Source organism: Pyrus communis, chromosome 7 (genome assembly GCF_041283825.1).
Source record: "Pyrus communis isolate YQ-2024b chromosome 7, ASM4128382v1, whole genome shotgun sequence".
Lineage (NCBI taxonomy): Eukaryota > Viridiplantae > Streptophyta > Magnoliopsida > Rosales > Rosaceae > Pyrus > Pyrus communis.
This window is the reverse complement of record NC_142571.1, coordinates 23,571,064-23,591,202: the sequence shown is the minus strand read 5'-3', so window position 1 is coordinate 23,591,202 and position 20,139 is coordinate 23,571,064. Positions and strand designations below refer to the sequence as shown.

General features: G+C 34.4%; 1 long non-coding RNA gene and 1 pseudogene across 1 annotated transcript; both read right to left on the bottom strand.

Annotated features, from left to right (window-relative positions):
* Window positions 1-3,276: 3,276 nt before the first annotated feature.
* LOC137733566 (uncharacterized) lies at window positions 3,277-4,071 on the bottom strand. The gene is made up of 2 exons (XR_011068495.2): window positions 3,766-4,071; window positions 3,277-3,684 (listed from the first exon to the last, which is right to left on the bottom strand). It is a non-coding gene; the product is annotated as an uncharacterized LOC137733566 (long non-coding RNA).
* A 13,344-nt stretch (window positions 4,072-17,415) lies between these two features.
* LOC137734415 (putative wall-associated receptor kinase-like 16 pseudogene) lies at window positions 17,416-18,201 on the bottom strand (annotated as a pseudogene).
* Between the last annotated feature and the right edge of the window lie 1,938 nt (window positions 18,202-20,139).

The following is a 20,139-nucleotide window of genomic DNA, read 5'->3' as shown; positions in this document are numbered from 1 at the left end:
AAATTCATGATGTAACAAACGATGCATATAATCAACATTTAATTAGATCCTTATTAATTGACAATTTGATATGAAATGTACATATCACTTATTACATCAAATAAGATATCAATGAGTAAAAAAATGTTTTTCTTCGAAAACTCTTTCTAATAAATAAATAAATTATTTTCCTTTCTCACCAATTGGGATTATTGTGGGACGGATCAGATCCAAAACAAGTGTGTGACATAGGAAATAAATTAAGAGTTCATTATGGCAATTAAGATTTCATAAAAGGATAATGTTAAGAAGATTAAATTTTGTAAACTAAATGACATAAAAGCTTATGATTAAATTATTATTTAAATGTTGATTAATGTGCTCATTTTTTCTTGATAACATGTCATTTACTTTGCAAATTTAGTCTATTTAAAAAAAAAAATTAAAGTCACTCTTCTAAATGCACGGTAAAAGTGCACACATGCAACATTTTTTTTTACAACCGATGTAATTTTTTTTATTTTTTATTTATTATTAAGGGGTTGAGACGGTTCAAAACTATTATAATAATTTGGACAATGAGTTTCAAACTCATAACGTATGTGAAGAAAGTCAACACCTTAATCATAGTCACAACTGATGTAATCCAAGTTTATTGTACAACACATATTCACACAACATCTATCTGTGCAGTAGTCCAAATTTTATATAACTGATTCTTAATACATTTATATTAAAGAAATAGGTTGGTTAAATAATACAATAAGTTAGTAATGATTTGGTATTAAATTTGCTATTTGCAAATCTTCAACTTTTGGGTTAAAACCTTAAATTTTTAACTTAGAAAATTGAGGTTTTAACCCAAAATTTATTTTTTTCTGATCCAACCCTTCTAGTTAAATTTTTAGCCCGAGATTATTAAGAAATGAATTTAGGCTAAATTATGTCCATTAACTAGTTTAAAAATAAAATTTACGTAAATTATCTTAATTTAATTTTTATGAACGTTTTAATCTAAAAACATTTAGATTTCGATATATAATGAAAAATCATTAAACCGACCATTTTCTCGAAAAAAAGCATTGCACTTAGTTGTTGATTTAATTTTAGATCATTATATTTTTATTTTTTTTTGTTAGATTTAATCATATTAGATCTCACGTATTGAATTTAATGTATTTATAAATTTAAAATTAAATACTTTTAAATCAAGACGGTTGGTAACTGTCCAATAATCTATGTCGTCGGATCAAAATAATGCAATTGGGATTGCACATGGGCGGCTGACAACCTCATAACTACTACTGACATGCCCATGTGGGTGGACCTAGGGCTGTATGTTTTGAGAAAGTGTGGGACCTTGGGCACGTCACTCCTTGCGTCTGGCCAAGTTTTTTTAGTGCGTCACTCATTGAGTCTAGTTAAGTTTTTGGGCACACTCACTCTTAGGCCATCTACAACTGAAGGGTCCAGAGGATCAGAGGGTTCATGGAATTTGAGAGAGTCTCACGGAATCTGAAAGGGCCAAAGGGATAGCCAGAAAAAATGAAAATCCTATCAGTTAAAACCGACATGAATGTTTTGATTTTTTTTTTTTTACAGTTTTATTATTTTTTTTTATTTACAAAATTTTTTTCTATAACTTCTAATTTTCATTTTTTTAAAATTCTATTTTTTTTCTATAACTTTTATTTTACAAAATTTGTTTCATTTTTTTTTAATTCCATTTTTCTTATAACTTCTATTTCATAAAATTTGTTTCATATTTTTTTTTAATTCTATTTTTTCCCTATAACTTCCTAAGCCATTATACAACATTAAATTAAATTAAGTACCATAAAACAACATTAAACAATATGAAACAAAATTAAATAACATTAACCAACATAAAAATTATACTACATAAAAAAACATTGAACAACATGAAACTTAAACAACATTTAAGTTGTAGTTTTTAAATAAATTATGTTTGGCCCTCAGTTGGAGACAGTTTTTTGTGACATGACTAAAACGAGTCATCTAACCCTTTGGCCATCGGTTGGAGACGAAGGCAAATATGATTCTATACTGTTCATTAAAATATTAATATCTTAGAAGACTAGAGAGCTACAACGAGTCATCTGGCCAACCCTCGGTTAGAGATGATCTTAGTGGACCAGCCCACTAACCCAATCTCAATTTGTAGCCAAAATTTGTCCTAAAAATGAGTTTTAACTCAAAATTCATTTTTGGCACATGAATTAGAATAAGTTAGAATAAATTTAACTCTAAAAGTTGGAGTATGTCTAAAACCACTTCTAGCAAGTTTTTTCTTTTTATAAATTTTAGTGGCTAGGGGTTATTTCTTTGATTTAAAGCGTTCGGTAGCATTGAATTTGAGGATCAGGTAGTATTGAATTTAAGGATGGATCCAGAATTCTATGTCTTTTCCCTAAATCTTTTTTTAATAATCTCTCAAACCAAAACAAATTTTAGGGCAAATGTTTTTTAAATGATTAAAAGCGTTTTTAGATAAAATATTTTTGAAACTAAATTTAGTAAAAACGTAAATTAATTCTAAAAAAACACTTGAAATGCTTCCAGCAAAAAGCTCATAACAAGTGCTTTAGCAGAAAACACTTCAAACGTTTTTTAAACTCAAAAACATTTTCTATTAAAACGATTTCGATCATTTAAATGTATTTACCAAATGAGCCTTTAGTTTTACTGCCAATAGATCAACTTAATTAACAAGTCTTCCAATAATCGGATGAGATCATACATGATGCATCAAAAGCAAATAAAGATTTCAATCCCTTATTTGCCGGTTGATTGTTGCTAGTTGACAAACCTCCAAAACGACAGGAAAGAAAGTAATAATAAAACTACCAATGTGTAATATGCAAATTGCTATTTAATTTGGACCTGTAGACAACTTCTTTCCAAGTCTTCGCTTGAAAGTAACATTCAATATTCACTGTTTGTCTCAGACAAGACCAATATATTAAGAAACTTGGAATTATTCAGGTAGATATGCTGTGATATAAAAAGGAAGACCAACCATCACGATAATTTATCACTTGTGTATGGTTTGCAGTTAAAACTTAAAAAGTAAAAACAACTTATCGTTTAAACATCTTAACGTGATCACATAAATATGTGACTTACCATCGTACATCTTGAAACAAGAATCATGCACTTACCATATTTTGTATACGATATATGTAACACTTCTTTAATAAAAATGAGACACACTTGTCTTAGCTAATCTTATTTCTATTAGAAGTGTTGCAAAGATGATAACTGTAAAATTACTCATCTTGAAATGACCTGCTTTTCAGTTCAATGAATGCCAAATAATTTAATTCACCATTAAGAAATTTAACATGAAAATAAAGTGTGAAACGTAATCTACGCTTATATGCATGTTTCAACTTTCGAGTGCCCAAGAGGAATACAAGAGTAAGAGTAGAGCATCGATCCCGGGGCATAGTTCTTATTAACCGAACTCAATATGGCAGGGGAGGATTTATGTACGGATAGCACAGGACATTATAACAGCTACAAATTCCCGTATAAATAGATAACAAACCAGAACGACTGAACAGGCCATGGTATGTAGATTTACGATATATATGCCTTCACCAGATCAGTGTAACTGCAGATCAAGCCTGTCTTTGGGCTAGTAATCTCACCATCATTCTTCCTTGCCGTTTCTTCAAGAGCCTGCCGCCAAAACATGTTAAAGAAGAATATTTCAAGACTAAATAGCCAAGAACATTAAGTACTTGCAAAATGCAAGCGAACCTTAGAGCTGTAGACATAACCGTTGGGCAAAACTTGCGGTGGGTTCTCTGTGTCCATTAGTTCCTTAGTTATGTAGCAAACAAGCTTCGAGTGAAGCTGCTTAGATGGTAAGGGCAGAGCTAGTTTCCGAAAATAGTGTCAGTTTTATAATGATTGAGTATTTATTGATTACATCCCTTAATGCATTTGTTAACAATATTTCATAAAATTTTGAAGTCACTCATTGAAACAGTGTAAAGATGCACACATGTTAGTTGTCAGTTGCAAAGTCAATGTGAGCTCTCTGGAAATCTGTAAAAGAAGATGCATGCGGCACGCCCCCTTTGAAACCAAATTAATCTGACAACTGATGTAATTCAAGTTTATTGTAAAACACATATTCACAGATGAGGATTTTCTCTGGAATTTCTTTGTAGGAATTATAGGGTTCTTCACATCCTAATCATTTATCGTATATCATTCGGCTATTTTCTTTAGGTACTATTTGTGTTCAATTTTAAATTAAAAAAATCAAAATGATTTCTGACAGTACAATGTACGATGAACAACTTAAATATTATGATCTCTAGGATCCCCATAATTTAAATCTGGATGGATCCAAATCCCATATTCACACAACATCTTTGTTTGCACTAGTTTATATTTATATAATTGATTGGTTAATCCTTATAATAGGCTATTAACAATTTAATATTTAATTCATTATTTACAAAAATTCAATTTAAGATCTCTCACTTATGTATAAAAGAGTAAATTGTCATTTGACCCCTTGAACTATTACTCAAGTTGAAATTGACCCCTTGAACTGTTTTTTGGTAAATTAACCCCCTAAACAATTTGAAATCAACCAATTGACCCCTAGTTAGTAGATTTCATCCACTATTTTGTCAAATTCAAAGGAAAATTAGCCTTTCCTTCATCAATTATTACTTGTTAATTATAATCACCAGTGAATTTATTACATTTGAAAATAGAATAATGTGTAATGACAATGTATCTCATTATAGCTGTGTCCATGTGTCAAAAATTTTATTGGTGATTATAGCTTATAAGTAACAATTGATAATGAAATGACTAATTTACACTTCAATTTGACATAATTGATTCGGCAATCTAACATCAAGGTGTTTAGTGACTTATTTTAAATAGTTCAGGGGGTTAATTTACCAAAAAATGGTTTAGAAGGTCAATTTCAACTAGGGTGATAATTTATAGGATCGCACCACAACGGTACCCTGTATAAAAATTATGCATCATTCTAGCAAGTTTGTTTTTATTTTATAAAATTTCAGTAGTAGCCAGTGGTTATTAAAAATAAAAACTTTTTATTCAGATTTAAAATGTTAGGTAGCATTGAATTTCAAGATAGATTAAGAGTTTTAAGAATTTTGTTGTACCGAATTACCTTGAATTCGATTAGCCATTTAACTTTTAAAACTTTTCAGAATATATATTTGTTTAGTGTGAACATATATCACATGCCACTTTTTCCGAACTTATCACAATAGTACATGATATATATTAGTAGGCCCCACATGTTAATAATTGAAATAAAAGTTTTCTTATCTTTTTCCCTTATTTTTTCTTTAGTGTACCACATTGACATGGACGACAGTGCCCACTCACTAATTTTTTCTTTGAACATGACTAACAAATTCATTTTTGTTTGGTTTTCATCATGAAAGAGCAAGTTGTCGTTTTCTTCCATAAAAAGAGGGCAGCATCCCCTTTTCTTCTCAGCCGTACGTGTGGCTAGTGGGACCCACTCTTTCCTTTTGTTTCTTCTTCCTTGGTTGATTGATTCTTCTTTTTCTTTTTCTTTTTTTTATTTTTTATTTATTTATAATTTTTGGGCTTTTTGGTCTGCCATGCACTTGTAAAAGGACAACATGACCTTTACCTATTTTGTTTCTTATGTTTATCCTGCTGCTGCAACTTTTGAGAAAAAGAAATGTTAAGAAACTCTTTTAAATTAGGATTTTTATAAATTTTTTGTCGTTTTAAGAATAAAATTTTCTCCGAATTCTTTTTATGAAGTTCTAAAGCATCAATTAATCGAGTTTGTTCATTGTTACGAAATTAAATTTTAAGGAAAATTCATTATAATGGTTTGAAAACTTTGAGTTTTAATCAAAAAGACAAAAATATGTTGCAAGTGAATAGTACTAAGAGTAACTTTTTAGAGCAAAAATGTCATTTTCATTAAAAGTAATAGTACCTGGAGTGTTTCATTAAAACTCCCTAAATTTTAATATTTGGTTACTGATATAAAATTATAAAATAGTAAATGTGAAAGTAATAATTTGAAGTGAGAAATTTATACTATGTTTTCTCGTTTTCTTAGTTTTTAGTTTTCAAAATTTTCAAGTGATCTGGATCAGATATCAACAGTTTTTCTTCCATGGTACGTATTATTAAGCGGTCTCGAAAATCAAAGAGATCGAATAGATATTTGCAATATTTAGATTTTACATAGAGTCCATGCCATTGAAACTATAGTTGATGATGTATGGGTGACACCCCTTATCACGCAAAAAATTCATCATGTAGAAGTATATGTTGCGAAGTTTATAGGTGGCAAAACCCATTCTTCGAAAATCCATGTTTTCTTGTAGCGTAAAAGGGCAAGACGTAATATGTTTGAGAGAATTTTTAATAGAGATCTTTGATGAAAAGAGCTTGAAATAAATTTATTTTAATCAAAAATCATCCTCATCAATCATCTTTAATCGTTAGATTTTTATCCAACGACTACAAATAAGAAAGTTCCTTTAAAGTTATAATAATTATAACCGTTGGATAAAAATCCTACGATTAATAATGATTAATAAGAATGAATCTCCATTAGCTAAGTAGAGGATACAAATCCGACTTGCATGAAGTTTATCAGGGCCACTCACCCATTAAATATTTGTTTGGTTGTGTCCGTGTCTTTGTCTGTCACATTTGTTTTCTTTTTCACGTGGGTCAAATCACCTTTGTTTTTTTGTTTTTTAGGGGTCAAATCACCTTTATTTTCTATATTTTATATGAGTTTGGACGTCTGTGCCCTCACCCTTTTGTCTCTTTTTGTATTTTCCTTATCAATACAATTGTTATTCTTGACCAAAAAAAAAATATATATCTAGGGAACAATATTGAGACTAATTCATAAACCCGAGAATATATTGTTCAAAAGGGACATGTCAATGGGATGTATGACTTGACTTGTGAAGTCGAGGCATGCTCAACCTATCACAATAATGCTAATTATCTGCCAATGAGATGATATTATCAGGAAAATAAGTAAAGTAGTTATGAAAAGTAAAGAAATAATTTAAAACTCGTTAGTGCTCTTCAAAATCCTTATCCAAACACAACGTAGTCAAAATCTTGGCTTATAAGATTGCAAATCTCTTAGTTTTAATACTCATTATTTTGGTTTAGTTTCAAAATATTTGTAATTTTGTTGCAATTTCAAAAATAATATGGGTTATTTTAGTTTTGTTTCAAAAATAATATTGGTTTTTTTTCGTTTTGTTTTAAAATAATGTGGGTTATTTTGTTGTAATTCCAAAAATAATGTTTATTTTGTTTCCTTCCAGAAATAATGTAGATTATTTTGGTTTAATTTTTAGAAATAGTGTGGGCTATTTGGGTTCAGTTTCAGAAATAGTGTGGCTTATTTTGTTGTAGTTCCAGAAATAATGTGGGTTATTTTGGTTCAATTTCAGAAATAGTGTGGTTATTTTGCTATAGTTTCATAAATAGTATGAGTTATTTTTCTGTAATTTCATAAATAGTGTGAATTATTTTGGTTTAGTTCCATAAATAGTGTGAGTTATTTTGCAGTAGTTTTAGATATAGTGTGGTTGTTTTACTATAGTTTCAGAAATAGTGTGAGTTATATTGGTTCAGTTTCAGAAATAATGTGGTTATTTTGCTATTATTCCAAAAATAATGTTTATTTTGTTCTATTACAGAAATATTGTGTGTTATTTTGATTTAGTTTTCAAAAGTGGTTACAATCAATAATACTAAAACCAATATAAGAAGCTATTTGGACCCGATTTTACATTTTCAGCACAAGCAATCGAGACCGTTGGATGATTATGAAGAATTCTAGATGTTGGAATGTGATCAACTTTGTACCCAATTAGGCTTGTTTCTAATATTCTTCTAGATATTACTATCGGATTATTGTAGTAATTATCTTGTGAAAATATTAAAATGAGCTTGAAGAGTGCAGATTGAAGTCAAGGACTTCTCTTCCTCCATAGGTCTGTTCTGGATTCTCGTGCTGGAGTTTTTTAAGCATATTGGGAGATTATCTTCCAATAATTCAAGCACGGAGGAGTTCAAACAACATGTGTAGATATGGAAGAATCACAGCCACCGAGTATCTTGGCAGGATGCCAAGTATTTTAATTAAATGGGGTTAATGAAATTGCATGCATTATCACATCCAGGAAAAGGTGGGATTGCATGCAAGATGCAGAGTTAAAGTCGGATTGCATCACGTGGATTTTGAATGATGGTGATGACGCAAATAGGATTGAATTGGAAGGTCAGGATGGAAAAGATGGGTTCAAGCTTTGGTTGAGGTGATAAGGTGTGGACTTATATGCATATGAGACAAAGTTTTCAGAGCTTTATTTAATTATAGTGATTATGCATGGTATAAGTGCGTGGTCAGCATCAACAAATAAAGACTCAGAGTCACAATGCAATTAGGATTGGTTTGTACGGCTTGGGTATTCAAGACTCTATAAATACAGTGCGACGAGCATCATTCAAATGACCTCGAATTCAACACACAACTGCCCTGCGCAAACCTCTCAAACATCTTGAGATTTTTTTTATTTTCTTTTTTCGCCAACACATCTTCAGTTTGGATAAACAGCACTGTGAAGGCAACCGGCGAACACTTGCAGTTTGGATAAGCAGCACTGTTGCCGTCGAATCAGCCGACCGAGGAGCACCTTCAGTTTGGATAAACAGCGCTGCGTCGAGGCCAACTAGTTACCTATCTAAGAATCGGTCGAGAAGGGTTTCCGAATCCTTATTGGTAGAGGTCATCTTATTAGTCTTTTCGGCAAAGTAAGATGTTATGAGTTACGACATTCGGCGCATTAAACGCCAAGTGGTTTTATGATTGGATACTCCCAAGTGAGTTTTAGTGTTCGGCATTCTGAGGGCTGAACCACATTTACCATTAAAACATACATTACCTTTGAATACTTGTGTCTATATAGTTTGGTGTTGATTCGACATGCTTATACTCTCACGAATATAATTACCGTGACCGAATCCGACGCTGACGATTCATGAAATTCGCAGAACTAGCAGCCTTGTCTTCAGGCTCGAGAATCTAAAGGCCAAGATTTGTTCCTTCCTCGGTCGCAATCGCAAGATAAAGAAGTCAGCAACGCGCTCAACACAACATCAACAAATTTTACTCCTCGGTCGAGCTCAGCCGATGAGTTGGCACGCCCTGCATTCGGTAGTTAGCCTATTAGTTATTCAGCTTGCGCGCCACGTAGGCTTTGTAATTTTTAGGGTCAACATTTTGGCATGCCCAGTGGGACCCAATGCTAAAACTACGAAGTTCATATAATATATCAAGATTCCAATATGGCTTAACGTAGCCAATTGTACAAGCTCCTAGAGGAATTGAAAAAACACAATGAGGAACAAAAAAGATCTTTGGAAGTAGAAAAAGTTCTTCGTGGTCATAAAGAGATGCAAAAGTCATTCGCTTACATGTTGAGAATAAAAGCTCCTGTTACCCTGCAAGAGCAATGAGTAAATGAAGACAAGGCTCGATTTAATGCCTGGCTAGATGGAGAATATTTTCCTTAAATTTTCGACTACAAATCGATTTCATTTGAGGAATGGTTGGTTGAAAAGACCGGGAGGCAATTTTCAACTCCGGCCGTAATCAGGCATCGGCCTAAGAAAATTGTTAATTGGGTCGAAGAACAAAGGCCACCTATTTTTTTGGTCGAGACTGAAAGTGTGGTAGGCCTAGAAGAAAATGTCCAAGTTTCTGAGCTAAAAATTAACTCAGAAAATGATTCGTCAAATGAGTGTTCCAATGACGAACAAGACCAATACACGACTTTATACCATAGAACCACATTAATTGATATGGTAATTGGAGACATGGTTTTAGATGCCGAAATTACGCCAATCAATATGATTATTGGTGATAAAGCCGATATGGAGAAATCCTGTTCGGCTAAGTTGTTCGAGTTGAAAGCTGAAATTGGCGAAGAAATTATGCCTGGGGGGCATAATAATTGTTCAACACATTCGGCGGCCAAAAATGAAAAATATTTCGCCCAGTAAAAAATATTTGGAGAAAATTATTTATTCGGCCTAGAGCGAAATCAATTTGAAAATTTTGTTATTACAAGATCTCAACTTGGAATAAAGCATCATTGGCCTTCTCCTGATTATGGTTCGGCCACTTTTCTGTTCGTTTGCTAAATATATATATATATATATATATATATATATATAATGAATAAATTATTTTCTTAAACATACGGTTGTACAAGCCGATGTAAAGAAAATGGGGGCAGACATTATAAGCTTACTCTCAATAAGCTCTCGGTGAAATTTAAGCGGTGGAGGCCTGATGCTCAGTGCAATATCCAATCGGTGGGAGCTAGGCCACGACATTTGGTAGGCTATGGCCGATTCTTGTGATGGTGGTTCCCCATATACTAAAGCTACGGCAGAAGAAAAAGAAGAGAAAAGGGATGAGGTATTAGGTGATAGGCCACCCATTTGTGGTAAGCCATCACGTGCCTAATCTTAGCAATTTGTGAGGGGTGCCATTCAATGGAATTGTCAACATGAAGATGTGCGCACCAAGACACGAATGCTTTGGTAATATCCACTCATTTGACCGACAGCAATTTGTCAGTTGAAGTAGCAGTAGGATCCGTTGGGGTTGAAAGTAAGGGTAGCATCATTTTTCGTTGTCAAGAAGAAGCCAACCGTGCACCCTATTTATTTCGCTATAAGCCGAGTTCGGTATCAACTCATTCGGCAACATCAATTTTGGTCATCAAAATCACTTACAGTCAACTTGAATTCCAAGCCTGGATTCAAGATTTAATTTGGTGTTTCTTCCAGTTCGATGATACACGACCATATCCAGTTCGGCAGTGGTTAAAACTGATTTTCGAATTTTGGTTGTGCTTCGTAAAGTTTGGTGGTGTGCTCATCCAATAACATCCCATCAAACGAGACAGAAAGAGAGATAGCATGCAAAAAGACAACGGCAAGTTCATGAGATTAATGGAAAAAGCCACCCATCTTAAGTGGTAGGCTTCCACGTGAGCTAGCCCTCTCATTCGGTGATGTAGTGATTCGGTGGAATTTGTCCAGGAACCTTGTTTCAAATACAAGTCCATCTGGGGACTCTTTAACAGCATCACATGTTATTCTTTGGCCGAGAAAGAACTTATGACTAGAGCAAATGGTCTTTGTTGCAAAACAAATGATAAGAGAAAATTCGACTGGGATCTCTACAATGGAGACTTAGCCGAATAAAAGAAAATTTGGCGAGCTCAGCAAGAAGCATTATGGGGCGTTTTTGTTGGCCGAAGTCGATTTGTCACGATTTGGGCCAGGCAGGCCAAGCTACCCCCTAGTTCTTCTCGACCTCAGTACAATTTACCCTCAGCTCTCCAAATTTTTCTCAACCTTGGCAGGCTAGAGCTGCGGCATTTCTCTCCGTTTCTGCTCTCCGCTCTCCACTGCAGCTTTTCGGCCATCACAAATGGGCTGCTGAAAACTAATGGTACCCATCCAAACCAAAGCCCACGGAATGAGCCGGAGGATTCTCCTACTTGGATTTTCCACCTTAACAGTAATTTGGACAGGTGGTTGCAGATTTTTTCAACAAAAGTGGTTTTACCATTTTCTTTTTTGCTACAAGTGAAAAGTTAGTAGGAGTTGCCTAGTTGTCTTCAGTGAGGAGGTGTTGGTAGTAATTCAAATTCAGGAGCAGCAAGGACGCCGAGTTCGACCTTAGTGATGCTCGACCAACTGCCGACTCCCCTTGTGTTCTCCGTTATCACTGGGGTGAGAGAAATGGTAGTCCTTGGCTCATTTTGCTTAAAGAATGAAACATCAACCAATATGTCGCAGTAAATCCGAGAGTTCATTGCCTTTACAAGCCATCTTGGGTGCTCCTTGAAGGATTCGTTCGGAAAAGTTGTTTTTGGCCGAGTTGGCGAGTTATGTGTGTACTCGGTGAACAAATATTATTTGCGTAGTTGGTGGGCAGGTTCAAGGACGTTATCAATTCAGCGGAAGTACTCAGTAATGGCCAAGTTCAACTGCAAAATGCTTAGTTTCCTTAACCATTCGGCTTACGAGCCAAAGCTTAAGAAAACTGGGGGGCAATGTTTGGACCCGATTTTACATTTTCGGCACAAGCAATCGAGACCGTCGGATGATTATGAAGAATTCTAGATGTTGGAATGTGATCAACTTTGTACCCAATTAGGCTTGTTTCTAATATTCTTCTAGATATTATAACTATCGGATTATTGTAGTAATTATCTTGTGAAAAATATTAAAATGAGCTTGAAGAGTGAAGATTGAAGTCAAGGACTTCTCTTCCTCCACGGATCTGTTCTGGATTCTCGTGCTAGAGTTTTTAAGCATATTGGGAGATTATCTTCTAATAATTCAAGCACGGAGGAGTTCAAACAACATGTGTAGATATGGAAGAATCATAGCCACCGAGTATCTTGGCAGGATGCCAAGTATTTTAATTAAATGGGGTTAATGAAATTGCATGCATTATCACATCCAGGAAAAGGTGGGATTGCATGCAAGATGTAGAGTTAAAGTGGGACTGCATCACGTGGATTTTGAATGATGGTGATGACGCAAATAGGATTGAATTGGAAGGTCAGGATGGAAAAGATGGGTTCAAGCTTTGGTTGAGGTGATAAGGCGTGGACTTATATGCATATGAGATAAAGTTTTCAGAGCTTTATTTAATTATAGTGATTATGCATGGGATAAGTGCGTGGTCATCATCAACAAATAAAGACTCAGAGTCACAATGCAATTAGGATTGGTTTGCACGGCTTGGGTATTCAAGACTCTATAAATACAGTGCAACGGGCATCATTCAAAGGACCTCGAATTCAGCACACAACTGCCCTGCGCAAACCTCTCAAACATCTTGAGATTTTTTTATTTTCTTTTTTCGCCAACACATCCTCAGTTTGGATAAACAACACTGTGAAGGCAACCGGCGAACACCTTCAGTTTGGATAAACAACAGTGTTGCCGTAGAATCAGCCGACCGATGAGCACCTTCAATTTGGATAAACAGCACTGCGTCGAGGCCGACTGGTTACCTATCCAAGTCTCGGTCGAGAAGGGTTTTTGAATCCTTGTTGGCAGAGGTCATCTTATTAGCCTTTTCGGCGAAGTAAGGTGTTACTAGTTACGACATTCGGCGCATTAAACGCCGAGTGGTTTTATGATTGGGACTCCCAAGTGAGTTTTAGAGTTCGGCATTCTAAGGGCCGAACCACATTTACCATCAAGACACACATTACCTTTGAATACTTGTGTCCATGTAATTTGGTGTCGATTCGACGTGCTTATACTCTCATGAATATAATTACCGTGATTGAATCCGATGTCGACGATTCGTGAGCTTCGCAGAACTAGCAGCCTTGTCTTCAGGCTTGAGAATCCAAAGGTCGAGATTTGTTCCTTCCTTGGCTGCAGTCACAAGATAAAGAAGTCAGCAACGCGCTCAACGCAACATCAACAAATTTTACTCCTCGGCCGAGCTCGACCGACGAGTTGGCATGCCCCGCATTCAACCGAATGACGTAATTAGCTTATTAGTTACTCAGCTAACGCGCCACGTAAGCTTTATAATTTTTAGAGTCAACAGAAGCGTATACATTACCTTATAGTTTTCACACCTTCCGGCCATGCATATTTGAATAAGTTTGGCACCGGTGGAACCTATTACATTTTTACACTATTTTTTTGGTATATAAAAAATGCATAAATAAAAAAACTGTGTCCCAACAGAAAAACAAAGTTTTTTCCTTCTAAAATTATTATTTTTTATTGTAAATCAAATCAATCACCTTATTAGACTACAATATTTTATTGAATCTACATTTTTAAAATAAGAAAACTACTCTCCATAACCCATGTGTTCTCTACATCCATCATCATTTTCTATCTTGGTCTTCTCTTTCTCTCTCTAGTCTTCTCCATCTAAGTTTCAACTTTCTACCGCTAATGGGCGGCATATTGCTGAAGCGCAGTAGCAAACCTTCTATAGATGACCACAATTCCTGCTAGAAACATCAGAAGGGCTTGTGCATTTTAAAAATAAATAAATAAACGCAGCGGCATTAACGCAGCGCTGCAAACCAAAAGCAAACCCAGATTCCGACAGGGTCGAAAGATCATAGGGGCGGAATCCTCACTCTCAATGGCAATTTCCGACGAGCAAAAGGGTGGCCGCCATTCCTCGTCCCTTTGCTCATTTCTCTTCGACAATGGAGGAACTGCTTTGTATATTTGCTTGGGCACCTCAAGGCTCAAACTGTAGCAGGGTACGAAAACGTAGATTGGGTAGAGATCGAGAGAGAGGGAGGGAGAGATTCGATCGATTCGATCGATTCAATTGCAAAATGGTGAAATTGGAATCAAATTGAGAATAAATACGATAGTAGAGATTAGACGAAGAGAATGAGGGTTGGTTTTGGTATTGCTGTTATTTGAAAAAAAATTGTTTTGGCAAGCAGCTGTGAAATAAAACAGCAGAGTGTTTGGTAAACTTTTTTGTAAATGTGCTTTTGAAAAAAAAAAAAAATATTATAGTGTTTGGTAAACTTTTATGTGAAACAAATGTGAAAAAAAGCCGATTTTTCAAAGCTAAGTTTTGCAGCTTCTTGTTTTTTGCTTTTTTTCACTCAAAACTATGAAAAAAAACTGAAGCTGAATGTTTACAAAATACAAAAACAGCTCCCAGCTTTTTTTTTATACCAGTTTTTTTCAAAATCACCTCAATACCAAACCAGGCCTGAGAAAGGTTGAGAATATTAAACGAGCAAAGACTAGAAGTCAAGGGTAAAATTGGAAACTAATTGCTTGAACCAATCTTATTAGGCTGGTTTAATGTTAGATTTGTACTAACCATTAAATAAACTTATAACATGATTTTTTTGTTAAAACTAAAAGTTTTCAAATTCTTTTAATTAGTTTTTTTTTAATATATTTATTTAGTGTTCTTGTTTTATATTTATAATGTTAATTTTATAATGATCGAGTATTTATTGATACTGTCCTTATAATGCATTTGTTAACAATATTTCATAAAATTTTAAAGTCACTCATTTAGGCCGGGTAAAAGTGCACACATGTTAGTTGTCGGATGTAAAGTGAAGGTGAAATTTGTAATTGAAGATGCATGCAATACTACCTATTTGAAAGGAATAGGATCCTATTCGGATCCTCTTTGTCAGGATCCCAGAGATCATTTCATCGCGTTCATTCATTTGTCATCCTGCGATTAAAAATCATTTTGAATTTTTTTATTTAAAATTCAACACAAACTGTACCTGATGAAAATTGACTGCATGATGTACGATGAATGGACATGATGAAGTGATATCTGAGATCCTCATAAAGAGGATTCGAATCCCCATCCGCATTTGAAACCAAATTAATCTGACAACTGATGTAATTCAAGTTTATTGTACAACACATATTCACACAACATCTTTGTGTAGTAGTCCACATTTAACCACATTTTATGTAATTAATTATATCATTAATTCACTTATATTAAAGGAAGGAGTTGGCTAAACTTTACAATAGGCTAACAAATATTTGGTATCAAATTCGATATTTGCAAAAGTTCAATCTAAGACCTCTCACTTAGGTCTTCCACAGTGGTTTAAGTGAGTGTGATTCCTATATATAGGAATCAAGCATCCTGAGTTTGATTTCTATAACCAGGGCCAGCCTAGGCCCAGTGGCAGTAGGACGATCGTCTGGGGCCTCAAAAAATCAGGGGCACCAAAAGTATTAGAGCGGTATATTGATATGTTTTTACAAGAGTATAAATTTATAAGATCTAGTTAAATGATCAAGAAGTTTAAGGTGGTTTCTTCTCCTTAATATTAAGCAGGAGGTCATGAGTTGAAAACCTTGTGTGTTTGTGTTTTTTTTTTAATTTTTAATTTTATTTAAACTTTCCAATTTTTATAAATTTCTTTCCATAATAGTATAAATTTACAAAAAATGATTAAATGATCGATAAGTTTAACTAGAAGCGGTGGTTTCTGCTATTTAGAATTAATGAGTAGGTCCATTGGTAAAATTTGCAATTTTTTTTAATAAACAATATTATCTACACTAAAGAGTAAGGGTGGGCTAAGCCCCACAATAGACTAGCCAATTTGCATTTTTGTTAATTACAAATGATATTTAGCACTAATCTACTACAGAACGGGCAGAGGGAACAATTTGAATCCAAGATGTAGTGATTTGAAGATGAAGGCTCTGACCACCACGACATCCATCTCTCATGTAAAGTGTGCAGTTAAGACAACTTGCCATTTGAACATCTCAACGTGATCACATATTATGTTACTTACCATATTTGTATCACCTCTCTAATAAAAATGAGACCTACTTGTATTGGTTGATCCTCTCTATTAGAGGTGATACAAATGTAGTAAGTGTAATATTACTCATCTTGAAATGACCTGGTTTTTTCAGCTTAAGGAATGCTATATTATTTACTACACCATTAAGAAATTTAACTTTGAAAATAAAAGGTGAAACGTAATCTAAGCATATATAAATGTTTCAAGTGCCCAAAGTTAGACTAATTCTAATACTGGGGCATAAAATTAGACTAATATCAAATTTCTCTAAAAATATTGAAGCAATCTAAAACTGTTGAAGCAATTTATACTTCCAACAACTTTGCATTGAGAAAGGAAAGGTGGAGTTGACAAAACCTGCACCAAGGAGGAGGTGGCCTTGAGGCCCAACAAAATCAAGTCACCCTCTCGCAATTCTGTCCTTGATGTGGTTGGAGGGCCTACCAACAATTTGTTATGACGTGGGAAGAACCCATTAGTAGTAATTTTATATATATTGGAATCTAATAACAATTTTTACCAAAAAAATAAAATTCATATGACCAGTAATTGATCTCTGATGTAGCTAGCAAATGGTTGTGCACCTAATTGATTTTTGAGTGATTGAAACAATTATATATGTATGAACAGTTGAGATCATAATCATTAAAATTATTTAACGCCAACTTTGAAAAGGTTAAATCAGCTAGTACATGCATGCAAACAAGAAAAAGTTATGTAACATTTTTTTTTTTTTTGTCAAATACATAACTTTATTTCATTAACGAAAAAAAAAAAAACCAAATACATAATTTTATCACCATGAACAAGTCGATTATAATTAAACAGCCTCTTCCCCAGCTGGGTTGTTTGCCATAATCTGCATTAATCCCTCAAGCTTCATGGCTACATTTTTCATGGAAGGTCTTTCCTTTCCTCTTAAACCTTAAACATCTTTTAACGAGACCAGCCACTTTCTCAGCTGTCTCAAAATTTCTCTCCTTTATTATTTCAGTATCAAGTATTTCATTCCACCGACACTGTTCACTGAAAGAACAAAGAGGGTTGCTAAGTGTCTCTCTCCCTTGGGCCCGTCATAAGAATATGCCACTTTGCTTGTTAGCAGCTCCGCTAGCAGAACTCCAAAGCTATAGACGTCGCTCTTCTCTGTTTGCATGTTTGTATAAAGATATTCAGGGTCCAAGTATCCGCGTTTATTTATCACTACAGCTGATACTTGGTCTTGATCTTCAGGAACCAAATCTGAAGTTGCAAAGCCCGACACCTTTGCCGTGTAATCCTCATCTAGTAGTATCTTAGTTGTCTTCAAATTCCTGTGCAGGATTGGCATTGACATGGAGTAATCCCATGGCAATCCTTTCGTACTATGAATGTGTTCATAAAGATTGCCGTTGGGGATGAACTCGTAAACCAGTAAAGGCACTTCTGTCTCTAACCAACAACCCACAAGTTTGACCAAATTTCTGTCATAGATTTGAGAAAGAACAATTATAATATTAGCAAACTCATGACCATGAGCCTCAGAGATAAATTTATACTTCTTTATGGCGACTATTTTACTATCATATGGTAGTACTCCTTTATAAACAGTTCCAGAGCCTCCAACAAGAATTCGACTTGCATTGTAATTTTTTGTGGCCTTACTAAACTCGTCTGAAGTAAAGATTCTGGATAGCGACTGATGTGATCCACAATAAGTAGCTAGTTTTTGCAGTAGAAGTGGACCACCATTTTGCTTAAAGTATCTCTCCGCTAGGTCTCTTCTCTTCATTCTGCAATGTAATGAAAAAGATTCCAACCGCTAAACAAAGAAAGCTTACCCTGATACCTGCACATGATTGAAAAATCACAACCGATTTGACAATATATACATAGCTAGAAGTACATACCGAATAAATTGTCAGGGAAGCAACTAGTGTTCTTCGATGAGAGATTGTATTTTTTTATGTAACCCGTGAAGCCCTCGTTTTTGTACCCTTTGTTATTATGACAATTAACAGAGGAAAACTGCAACCGCTACTTTTACCCTTAGTTATTTTTGGAGTGCTCTCATAATCTGTGACTTGACGTTATCCTTTGCGGTTTTTGGGATGAATATGAGATTCTCAGATAAGCACAATGATACCTCTGGACCTTTTTCTTCCACCTTCCGTTCAATTTTAATTTTAATTTTGCATGCAGCTTCTGATTGCATATATGTCTATTAATTTAAAACAGGTAGCTCGGGATCAGGTCGTTAGTTATCTATATGTAACAAACAAATTCATAATTGAATTGCAACGACATTTGAACTCATCAACGGAACTAGCTAGGCAAATTCATTTGCATGCATACTTACAAACCTCAAATTTCAAAGGCCCCACTAAAAACAGGTGGAGAATTTTTGCGGATGATCTGTTGACTCGGATATACCAGATTCAAGGACATCAACAAATATACCAAAATCAAAAACCGTTGCATTTGGTGGATTTAAAGGGCATAATTAAGCCGGTTAGAAATGTCGTATATATTTCTGAACTGGGTTATCAGAGCATATAAAAGTACCAGGTTCATTTTACCTCAAAAAACAAAAAAGTACTAGGTTCACATCCATTTTCAATTTGACATGCATCTTGCAAGCTGTCATTCGTTGAATAGCAAAAAAGTACCAAAAGGCTCCGATTACCCAATAAACAAACAAGTAAAATTTATCATACTTATTAACGAGAGACTGCGATATATATTTCATTTATTCACAAGGTTAAAAATGATGAGATTATTTTTGCAAGGATATAAACTAAGTATATGTTTGTAATTGTTGTCATAGTGTGTTAATTAAAATTTTGACTTAGAAAACCCTAAAGCGCTGACCTAAATCCAATTAAAGAATGGTACCTCAACTTGATGAGAAAAACTTACATGACTACCAAGGATGTACAAAAAGAAATTGAATACACATTTAACCCATAGTGCAATCTCTCCATCGGGACCCTCTTTGAGTTCCTTACACGAGAAGTAGATGCGAAGAACCCGTGGTACGTATTGCAATAGTGCAAAAATATTAATAGGCATATTGGTATTCAAAGCTCTCCAGCCTTCCACTTCTGCGAAAAATAGGAGAATTACTACCTGGACACGATACAATGTTTAAACCAGCAGTTAAATTGAAACCCTTATGACGTGCGTGAGAAGAATATCAAATCATCTATAATATATTAACTGGTGCTACAGCCCTGTTTTCAAATATATCGCGTTGTGTTGATGAATCTGATCTATATTGTTAACAGACACAAAACCTCAAGCATGAAGTGTAATTTGCACATAACTACAAGGAATTCTCCATGAGAGTAACAAAAAGAGAGATGAGAACAGTTAAAATATCGCTTGTGCCGTCGAGGTTTCTCCAAAAAAAAAAAAAAAAAAGAAAAGTGAACCTCCCCAGCAAAAGAAGTAAACAAAGAGAGAGATGAAAACAGTCAACTCCACAAAAAGGGCTTCTCTTTACCTGTGGAAGTGGAAGAATAGCTAAAATGTCAACCAGAATGTATGACCTCCAAATCGTCTCAACTATTTTGGTTGATCACCGGGAAAAAAGAAAAAAATACTATAAGAATTTAACTTTGAAGCAGTTTGTGAAACGAAATCATTTAATTCAGTGCGAAGAGTACTTGCGTACCTAGATAAAATTGAATAATAATGTCGACATGAGATTATGAATATCTTTTTCCAC